The sequence below is a fragment of the Dasypus novemcinctus genome, chromosome 16 (assembly GCF_030445035.2).
Source record: "Dasypus novemcinctus isolate mDasNov1 chromosome 16, mDasNov1.1.hap2, whole genome shotgun sequence".
NCBI classification, from domain to species: Eukaryota; Metazoa; Chordata; class Mammalia; order Cingulata; family Dasypodidae; genus Dasypus; species Dasypus novemcinctus.
In genome coordinates this window covers 45173584-45185339 of record NC_080688.1, presented here as the reverse complement: position 1 = coordinate 45185339, position 11756 = coordinate 45173584, and the positions used below count along the sequence as shown (strand labels likewise).

The window sequence follows — 11756 nt, the reverse complement described above, 5'->3', positions numbered from 1 at the left end:
ATATTAAACAATTGCCTCTGTTTTTGAAAATTGCCTTAGGGATAGGGCTCTTTGCACAAAATGAACTCAGCTAATAAAAAGAGAAGCCTTGAAAATGGGGTTGTCAGGCTGCTACTGGATTTGACTAGAGGATCAAACAGTGATAACATTTTGGGGATGGAGGAGTTGGCCAACCTTTTGCAACTCCTCCAGTGACTGCTAGCTGCCTTTCCAAGCTACCCTGGTTTTGAGGCTGTTGGTTTTCAAGGTTACTATGGAATTTGGGAAAGTGGAATGGGAATAGGACAAGATAAAAACACCTCAAAATGTACTACTATTCCTGAGATTCACCCATTTTTCTCTTGAGTAAGTGCTTCTAAGATTTTCACTCATCATTTGTTAATTTTCAGAATTTTTTACAATTTTTGACAGTGTTTTTCTTACTTTTATGGAGGGGCTGTTTTTTGTAGTCCTTAATCTGCCATTCAGGAAGTGATTCTCCATTATTATTTCAATTTTAAGAACACTTTGTGAAGTAAACAAGATAATTTTACAAATGAAAAAACTGAGAAAAATATAGGGATCACATATTTACCTATTTTCAAAAATGAAAAATTTGAGTTACTGTTCCTGTCATTAGACATTATAGTCAATCTTATCTAGCTCATCCCAGTTATCCTCCTTAGAGCTTGGTATCAGGGTATACTTTACTGTTGCATTAAATTTTTTTCTTTAATGTATTATTTATATCAAGTTTGGCTTTGACTTAAATCAAGGTAAATTGTAGGACACATCATTTTTTCCAATATACTAAATTAAAAGCATTCATTTTTTCAAGAGACAAACTAAGAGCAATTAAACTACCATTTATGTGTCTAAATAGTTAGGGTGTCTTTCTCTTGTTACACTGCAATCCTATGACAGAAGGCAAATGGAATGCTACCACTCAAAGGTACTGTAAAATTCAAAAACAGACATCATTTAGACAGACACATTTACTGCATGCAGCTTTTCATAAAGTTAAAATTGTTACAATTACAGAAAGGCAGATATTACATATTTTTCAGCATAAGTTTAGGTGTTCGTAGGTCCTTTTTAATTGAATTCTACTGGGACAAAAGCATAGTGATTATTTTAAAATTAATATATCAAAGCACTTTTTGAAAGAAAGCAAGAAAAACAAAACTAACTTAAGCTAAAATGAATTAGTCCGTATAATGAAAGGAAAAGCGTGCTATTCAGGCTTTGTAACTTTTCCTAGGCTGGGGTGACATGGTCTCTTCCTTGGACAATATTATCCATTCATTAGCTCAGATCCATTCCTGTGGTCTGAAGACCGTATTCAATGTTCCAGTACAGAGAGTCACACTGGCCTGTTTTAATGTGTATCATCACCCCTGTAGTTAGAGGAGCAAGGTCTTATGAGCTTGGTCATGCTCAGTTTTCTCAGTGCCAAAGAAATCAGGTAGCCAAACCTTGTCTTTAGCATTTATGGTTTTTTAGAGAACAGTTGTTCTCTGGCAAGGATCATGGAGAAATCCCTTGTTCTTCTGATCCTGGGACATAATGAGGGAGTAGATATGCTATACATACCTGCTTTATTCAGTCTTTTAATCCAGACTTCCCATACTTTGTCCATTCTTTCAGGAAACATCAGGCTTATAGGTACCATTTATTATAAATTAACATGAAATTAATCAGTGAAATATATTATAATGGCTAACTCCCTAAGGGAGAATATTGAATGAATGTTTGTTGATATATCATTCCTGAATAATTCAAACTGAACTAATGGCATATTCCAAATTTATTCCCAAAATTGTTTTATTCTTATTCTATAGTATGTCCCCACCATTTCCCAGTAAGGTTAATTTGAATAATGGCTTCCACACAGTCACAACTTTCCTAGGCCAGAGAGAGTAAGTAGGGAACATAATGAGTAATTACTACCTTCAGGATCCGTGGATCTCTGAATCTCAGATATTACTGTTCAAAATTCTTGTATTCTTTAGAAATTAGCACCCTAATTTTCATATAAAGAGACTTGATAAGCATGTGAATTCAAAAGATGATACAACCCATGCAATGTATTTCTGAAGTTTGATTTATGTACTTTCAGCTCTAAGACTAGAAGTGGTAAAAGAATCTCTCAGTCTGGAAAGTCCCTGGATAATTCTTAGTATTAAGGTAAGAATTTCAGATTTTTATCTTATTTTTCTCTTCATTTAAGTACTTAAATTTTTATTACCTTCAGGAAAACTTCCCTATGGTTTTTACATTATTTATTTGCTGTTAAAGAAGAATAAGCCCAAATTTTCCCAACTGAGTTTTTCTTTTGTGGACACATGCTCACAGCTGATGTGGTGTCTAAATTAGCTGTTTCCCACTATACGGGGTTTCTAATTTAGTAAATGCAATGCAGATCACACTGCTTTTAACATCTTAGCCTAATACCTATTTTTATACACCTATTTCTGAGAGAATATATTCCTAGCAAAATCATTTGTAAAACCAAGGTCTGAATCAGGCTTCTTCTCTTTTTTCAACCAAACAAAACCAAAAAGTTTGGATCTCCGACCTAAGGGAATTACAATGGTAAGAGCTTAATAGGATCTCTCTCCCATTTACTGCCATGAGATGAAACATGGCCAACTTTTAAGGGCAGATCAGCACTACTTCTCCCTAAACAATGAGTGAGAATGAATACCTTTCCACAGGTATTTGACATTGAGTTAATTCTTCAAGGAACTATCTGTGATATTTTTGGTCCATGTTCTTCTTCATATCACTTTATGTATAATACATAGAACTTTGATGTAGTCCCAATTTATTTTACTCATAGGAATATGGTGGAGATCCAATTTCATTTATTCTTCAAATACCTAGCTGTCCCAATATCTTATACTTAATAATATGCATTTCCTACACTGATTATAATGGTCACTGTCTTTTTTTTTGGATTTCCACTTCTAAACAATGGATCAAATTGTTAATCCCTAGATTCTATTTTATTTTCTATAACTTTGTGAATGTTTAGAATGATAACTTGAAAGTTGTGAGTCTGAGATCATGGAATATTTTTCTACTTAAGTCTTCTTTTATGCTCTCTGGTTGTTGTCGTTGTTTATAAAGCTTTTTATAATTTTTTTAATGTTTTTATAGTCTTTTATTTATTTATTTATTTTTCTTCCCCCTCCCTCCCCCCCCACCCCCGCCTTGCTGTTTTTCCTGTTTGTGTTCATTTGCTGTGTGATCTTCTATATCTATTTCTCTTTCTTGTCGTCTCTTCTCATCTTTCTCCTCTAGGATTCACCGGGATTCTACCCTGGGAACTGCTGATGTGGAGAGAGGTTCCCTGTCAATTGTACCACCTCATTTCCTGGTCTCTGCTGTGCTTCACCTTGACTCTCCCCTTTGTCTCTCTTTTGTTGTATTATCATCTTGCTGCATGATTCACTTGTGCAGGCACTGGCTCACTGTGCAGGCATTTGGCTTGCTGCCCACGCACTCAGCTCACCACATGGGCACTGGCTCACCACGTGGGCACTCGCACAAGCACTCGGCACACCGTGCAGGCACTGGCTTGCTGCACTGGGACCAACTCACCACATGGGCACTCATGTGGGCACTTGGCTCGCCACACGGGCATTCCACTTGCCATGCAGGTACTGGCTTGCTGCAAAAGCACACTTTCTCTTCTTTTTCACCAGGTGGCCCCAGGAATTGAACCTAGGTCCTCCCATATGGTAGGCAGAGGCCTTATCACTTGAGCCACATCAGCTTCACCCTGGTTGTACTTTAATATTTTCTTCATATATGTATCATACACTTCTTGTATAGCTTATTCCTAGGTATTTAAAAAAAATTTTCCTATATATTTTATGTTTCTCTTGTTGTTCCTGTGATCCAGTGCTTCTTTTTTCCATTGTATTTTCCTGGTTGTTTTGAATTCATGTAAAAATCCGACTGTATTATTATCACCTCCTGCAAAATAATTGAGCTATCTTATAGTTGATACATTTTAACTTGAGTCTCTTGGTCTTCCAAATAAAAAAAAAATGTATCTTCAGCAAATACAATAACTTTGCCTTTTGCTTTCTATAATTTATAATTTCTCTTTTGTTTTGGCTTATAATTTCATTGGGAAATACCTTGAAAGCAAAGTAAATATTATCAGTTACAAGACATAGCTTTCTTATACTTCTCCTTCTTTTCCCCCCTTTTGTACTTGCTTATTATAGGAAGGTATCAAGTCCTTGATAATCAAACAAGATAAAGGCTTTTGCTTATATTCCAGCTTTGATCTAGAGCCAACGATGATTGAAAAATTGTTTCTCTATGTAAATATTAATATATTTAGATAAGTATATACCTTAATGCTAAATTGTCTTTGATTTGTTTTGTGTACTATTTTAATGATCAGAGATTCTGTTTACTGGTATTTACTGTAAATTTTTTGCTTACTTTTCATAATTGATCTTGGTCACTGATTTTTATTTTTTTAATCTTTCTTTTGTTAGGTTGTTTTCTTAGCCCAGAATTTCTACATAGCAGAATCTGATGCAAGTGTTAAAGTGCTGACTCTTTTTTTGTGAAGTATAAATCCAGTGCCAGTAAGGGTAAGAGAGTGAATGAGACAAGAAAGATGCTATGTGGTGGTTCTTGTTCACTACCACTTCATAAACAAGGCAGGGAGGGACATGGCAGTAGCTCAGGAGGTGTGTTCTTGGGCTATGCAGAAGAAACTGCAATTTGAGTAGTCCACAGATGGCAAACAGCAGAGGGGATTTATTTGCGTTAACAGCCCCTTCATTTCTTAGTGACTGAAATTCAACCCATAACCATTAAAAACATAGCTAAAGTGGAGAGTAGCTGCATGAATAGGCTCAGAGTGTGGGGTCTGCTAGCCAGAAGGCCTGGGGCTTAAACTCAAGAGTCTTGGCCAACTAGAAATATCAAAAACACTGGGGCTTAAACTCAAGAGTCTTGGCCAACTAGAAATATCAAAAACACTGTGGAAGCAGTGCAGTTAAGAATCTGAGGAGGGTACTTGAATTGTCAGCACATATTCTAAAATTGGAATCATACCAAGAAGATTAGCATGGCCCCTGCTTAAGAGTAACATGCGAATTCACAAAGCATTTCATAGTTTTGTGCAAAATGCATCACTCAGATCATGCAAGACTGTTATATTTCTGATTAGCTGATTTCTTCAAGTAAATTGACTCAATAGTGTTAAAAAAATCTCTATCCTTTTGAGGAATATGAACTCTTCTTTAATAGATGGTATAGCAGTTTGATATTGTTTATGAATTCCAAAGGTAGATATAAGATTATGTTTGTAAACCAGTCAGTTCCTCTGGGCGCATTAGATTGGATTGGATTCAGAAGTTTCACTTTTACTTGATTAAATAATGATTAAGGCTTTGATTGGGCCACGTCAGGACAGGGCGGGGACTCACAGAGAAAACAACATGGGAGAGGAGAAAGAGTTTTTTAATGCTGGAGCCTGGGAAAGTAAATACACAGAGAAGCAGATACATGAAAAAAGAAAGAAGTTTCCATTAGACATGGCAGAGGCCCTGGGAAGAGAGAGGACCCATTCATCTGATAGTTTACAGCTGGCATTGTGAAAAGAGTGAGGCAGCTGTGCCTGGAGAGAAATGAGCCCTGAGAGAGAGAGAAGACTTGTCCCAACCTACAGGTGATATTGGAAGAAGCTGGGACCATGGAGCCTTAAGAGGTAAATGTCAGCAACCATCTTGCACCAACATGTGGCAATAAACTTTGATGAGGGAAGTAACTTCCACTTTATAGCCTTGTGAATGTAAGCTTCTATCCCAAATAAATACCCTTTATTAAACCCAACAGATTTCTGGTATATTACATTAATATCCCTTTGGCTGACTAATATAGATGGGCACTTGGAACCTCAAAATACTTCAGAAACTCTACTTTTTTGTCCAAAATAAAATTTGACAACCACACAAAAAAATTCTGTTTACTTTTCATGGCTTTAATGGCTTTGTAAATGGAATTCGTGCACTTTTGTGTGTGTGTTATTTTGGAATTAAATGGTACTAGAACTATTTGTTGCATGAAATTGAAATAGTTCAATTGTGAAAATGAGTAAGTATGGCATTTTAAAGCAGAACATCCTTATTAACAGTCTCAATTTTTGTGTAACAAAAGTTTATTTATTTAAGGTTTTATAAATCTTCTTGAATCAATTTTAATAACATATATTACTAAAGATTTCCCATTTCATCCATATTTTCAAATATATCTGAATTGCTTTCTGTGAAATTGTCTCAATAGCCAATTAATTTCCTTTATATCTTTGAGTATTTCCACACTATTGTTTTAATTTTTGTAATCTATCATTTAGAATTGTTTCTTAATTCCAATGTTTCTGCCTTTCCAATTTATTAATTTGTACTTTTAAAAAATAGGTAATTTTCCTTCCTTCTACCTCCACCATCATTGTTTTCTTTTTACCAAAATATCAAATAACGAAGCAAACAAATTAACAGCAAAACCTTTATAACCTTCAATTTGGCTTTTTTTGTTTATATTAGTTAATAAGTTGTGACATTCCTCATTCTACTTTGCAAAGTTTCTGAGTTTCTTTTAAATGCATATTCATTGTATAAATACTTGTTTTGGAAATATATCTGAGTATCCTTTGCTTTGAAAAAATTTGAATTTAACCCTTTTAAATTTATTAACATTTATAAAAATGGAATTTTGATCTAAAATCAATAATTGCTTTATGCATTTTTAGTCATAAAATTCATATTGAATACAATTTACATGAAATAAAATAAGAATACTCTAATAGTTTACTTTAATGAGTTCTGAAAATTGTATACATCCATGTAAAGACAACTGAAAACAAAATATAGAAAGTTTGCATTGATTGGAAAGTTCCCCTATCCTTCTTTATAGTAAAATTTCCCCTCACTCACAGAAGCAACAAAATTCTTATTTCTAACCTCAAAGATTTGTTTTGCCTGTCAATTCTTTCACTCTACATAATGTTTTAGAGATTCATAATGTTCTTGTGTATATCAATAGATTGTTTAATAACTGAGTAGTATTGCATTGTGTGAATAAACTATACTTTGTTTATCCATTCTTCCATTGAGGATAGTTGGGTTGTTTCCAGTTTGGGACTATTATGTATAAGAACATTTTATACCTTTGGTGGATATATCTTTTCATTTCTCTTGAGGCAAATGCATTTTTGTGAAATTAAGGTCATTGAATAGAAGTGTGTCTAATTTTATCAAAGAAACTGCCAGATCTTTCTCCAAAGTGGATGTACAATTTTATACTCCCAACAGTAATATATGAAAGTTCAAGTTCCATATTTGTGCCAAAATTTGGGGTTTTCATTCTTTTTGTTTTAGCTGTTCTAGTAGGTATGAGATGATATTTCATTTTGTTTTAATTTGCTTTTTTTGTAGACTAATCTTGTGAAACATTTCTCCATGTTTGTTTTACATCTCTCTCTTTTTTGGTTGTTGTTTTTGTTACCTGGCTTTTGCTTATTTTCACTGAGTTTTTCTACCTTACATTGCTGATTAAGAGGAGGTCTTTATAAAAAATGGATACAAACTTTATGTTTGTATCAGATATATTTTCCTTTTGTTCTTTCTAAATATGTTATATGATCCATAGCTATTGCTACTCCATAAGAAAAAAAAAAATACCAGAGCCAAATGCTAGGCCTTGAGAATAACCAAAATGATGACTTAAATTTATTTAATATTTACAATGTGCCAAAAACATACAAAACACTTTACAATCATTATCTCATTTATTCTTCACAACATTCCTTTGAAGTACATAGTGTTATTATCCTCGTTTTCTGGTAAGGAAATTGAGCCTACAGCTATTAAGTGACTTATCTAGCATTTAAATCCTGGCAGCTGACTCTAGAACACACATTTTTGATAGGGATTGAGTTGAATCTGTAACTGAATAATGAGGATTATTGCCATCTTAACAATAGTAAGTCTTCTGAACATGAACAAGTGATGTTTTCCTTTTATTTAGGCATGATTTCTTTCAATAGTGTTCTGTAGTTTTCAGAATACAAGTCTTGTGCAATTTTGTTAAATTTATTTCTAAGTATTTTATTTTTTGATGCTAATATGGTTGGATTTTTAAAATTTCATTTTTGAACTGTCATTGCCAGTGTAGAAAAATATTGATTTTTGTAAATTGATCTGGAATCCTTCCATCTTGCCGAACTTATAAATTAATTATAACAGGTTCGGGGAGGGATTTCTTAGGATTTTCTATATAAGATCATTTCATCTCCAAATAAAGGGAGTTTTACTTCTTCCTTTCCAATCTGAATGTCTTTTGTCCTTTTTCTTGCCTCATTGCCTTGGCTAAAACCTCCAATACAATATTGAATAGAAATGGTAATAGGGCACATCTGTGTCTTGGGGGAAAAGTAGTCATTCTTTCATCTTTAAGTATGTTAGCTGTAGGTTCTTTGTAGATACCCTTTATCAGGTTGAGGAAGTCCTCCTCTATTCCCAGTTTGTTCAGGGTTTTTATCATGAAAGGATGTTAGATTTTGTCAAATGCTTTTCTACATTTATATAGATAAAGTAGGTTATCCTTTATTGATTTGGTGTATTATATAACTTGATTAGTTTAATCTTGGGATAAATCTCACTTTGTCATGGTATATAATTCTTTTTATGTTACTGGATTTGGTTTGCCATTTTGGTCTCTGTTTTCCTTTTCTGGTGAATATTTGTCAGGTTTTGGCATCACAGTGCTACTGGCCTCACAGAATGAGTTCTGAAGTTTTCCTTTTTCTTCTAATTTTGAGAATATACACCAATGAAACCAATTTGATCTTGTGCTTACGGAAAATGTTTTAATTAATAATATATTCTACTTACAATAAGTAAGGTACTTCTTATAGTTCTATTCAGGTTTTCTATTTCTTCTTGAATGATTTCTGTATTTTACATTTTTCTAAGAATGTGTCCATATCATTTAGATTATATAATTTCATGGCATGCAGGGCTTCATAGGACTCCTTTATAATAATTTTTTTTATTTCTGGAAGATCAGTAGTAATGTCCCCTCTTTCACCTAATTTTTGCTAAATTAATTTTTTAAACTAGAAAAATTGCAGATATACAGAAAAATAATATAAATACCGCAGCATTCCCATTTACACACTCGTTATTAAAACTTTCTTAATGCTTTACATTAGTGTGGTAATTTTGTTATATTTGATAAACAAATGTTATATTTGTAGTATTAACAATAGTCTATAGCTTACATTTAGGTGCATCTCTTTCCAATATATCACCCTGTTATTAACACATTGCATTACTATGGGACATTTATTATAATTCATGAAGTAACATTTTTATAATTATACTATTAGCTATAGTCCATCATTTACATTAAGGCTCACTGTGTTGTTCAAGTCCATGTTTATCTTTTAATTTTTATTCAATAACATATATATGACCTAAAATTCCCTCTTTTTACCATATTGACATAATATAATTCAATGCTTTTAATTGTTCTTACAATGATGTGCTACCATTATCACCATTCATGTCCAAAACTTTGCAATCAATCCAGATAGAAATTCTGTACAAATTAAGTATTTATTCCCATTCCCTACCCCTAACCTAGACCCTGGTAACTTGTATTCTAGAATCTAACTCTATGAGTTTACTTATCCTAATTATTTAATAGCAATGAGATCATGCCATATTTGTCCTTTTGTGTCTTGCTTATTTCATTCAACATAATATCTTCAGGGTTCATCCATATTGTTGCATGAATCAGAACTTCATTACTTTTTAATCTGAATAATATTGCATTGTGTGTGTATTAGTCAGGTTCTCTAGGGAAACAGAATCAACAGAAGACATCTGTAAGTAGTATGAGATTTTATAAAATTCTCTCACAATACCATGGTAATGCACAAGTCCAGGTTCTGCAAGCAGGCTGCAAACCTGGGCCTCCGAAGAAAGTCCAGTGAAGGTCCTTGATGAGTTTCTGTGAGAAATTGACTGTTCAAAGATGAGCTGAGAAATTCTCTCTGAATGCTGAATTCACTTCCCCTTTTAAGGCATTCAACTGATTTGATAAAGCATCACTCATTGCTGACAGCAATCTCCCTGATTGACTATAGATGTAATCAGCCATCTATGCAGTAAACTCACTGATGACTGAAGTCCATAAATTTCCTAGTATTACATTTAGCCCTGTGTTTGGTTGACCAAACAACTGGGCACAATTACCTGGACATGTTGACACATTAGCCTAACCATTATAATCCACCCCTTGTCAACTCAGCAACCATACATATTACCTTAAGCCATACTTAGTCTCTGAGTAAAAACAATATATGTTATATATATGTATATATATGCATATATATATGTATATATATCCACCTAACAATGTTCAACTGTCCTGCATACAACCTGAAATGCATTAATTCCCTACAAAATAAGGTGCAAGTCCTTGGGTAATATTCACTCTTAAACTTGACATCCTTAAATATTATGATATGAAACTTATGCAATTTGTCATACGATAAGGGAAAAGGTTAGGGAAGAAAACAAAGAAATTTGTTTTGTGTACATATACAATCATACTTATAACAAAACAAGGAAGAAAGATTCATGATTATTACAGTCCTTATTTCTGTATCTGGTCACATGGTCAAAGTTCATATTTATCACTACCCATTCCATGTTTTTGTTACCCTCGGCAAGCTCTTCAGTTGGCTGTGGTTCTTTACCTGGTGGAGTGTGTTGCAAACTTTCTGGACCATTGTTAGTCCTGCTTGGATTGGATTGTTGCAGTTTTCCATTGGCTTTAATCACAGGGCATAGCAGTACTAAGAGATTCCCTAGAGGATCTCCTGTATTCCAGGCAAACTCTTCTTTGCCCCCATTATATCAATGCAGCTCTATTTCCCCTTGATAGTCAGGATCAATCACCCCAATCAGTACAGTAATTCCCTTCTTTGCTTGTTGATTCAGAGGTAATAGGAACTCAAAGTGTCCAGGTGGCAGTCATAACTTCCAGTTTGGTGGGCTCTCTTAGTGGGAAGCAGATGTGGTTGAGGTGACTGGGCTCCTGTCTACCATATAGGAGGTCCAGAGCTCAATTCTCAGGGCCTCCTAGTGAAGGTGAGCTGGCCCACATGGAGAGCTGGCCCACAAAGAGAGCTGACACAACAAAAAAGAGACAGGAAAGACAATGAGAAACACAACAAACCAGAGAGCTGAGGTGGCTCAAGTGATTAAGTGCCTCTCTCCCTCATCAGAAGGTCCCAGAATTGGTTCCCAGAGCCTCCTAAAGAGAAGACAAGAAGAGAAGATAAGCAGACACAGAAGAACACAAAACAAATACCCACAGAGAGCAGAGAGTGAGTGCAAGTGGTGGGAGTGGTGGAGGGGATAAATAAATAAAATAAATCTTTTTAAAAAAATAATTGTTCTAGTGAATCACTATGGGTAATAGTGAGTGGTGCCACTCCCATTTCTACCCCTTGATTCCTGGACCCATGAATCCTGGCTATGGGAGAAATGGCACCATAGAGTGGTTGCTGATCTAGAGCATATACAGCCTCCTGGAGAACAATACCCCAGCTGGTGCCATAAGTGAGTATTCAAAAGGCCATTTCACTGTTTTATAAATCCAGTTGCTTCAGGATGATGGGGAAAATGGTAAGACCAGTGAATCCCATGGGCATGTGCACATTTCTGCAC

At 34.5% G+C, this 11756-nt stretch overlaps 1 non-coding gene across 1 annotated transcript; it reads left to right on the top strand.

The window, feature by feature from the left end:
- Positions 1-5025: 5025 nt before the first annotated feature.
- Positions 5026-5132, top strand: LOC111763524 (U6 spliceosomal RNA). The gene has a single exon (XR_002796381.2). It is a non-coding gene; the product is annotated as a U6 spliceosomal RNA (small nuclear RNA).
- The last annotated feature ends 6624 nt before the right edge of the window (positions 5133-11756 follow it).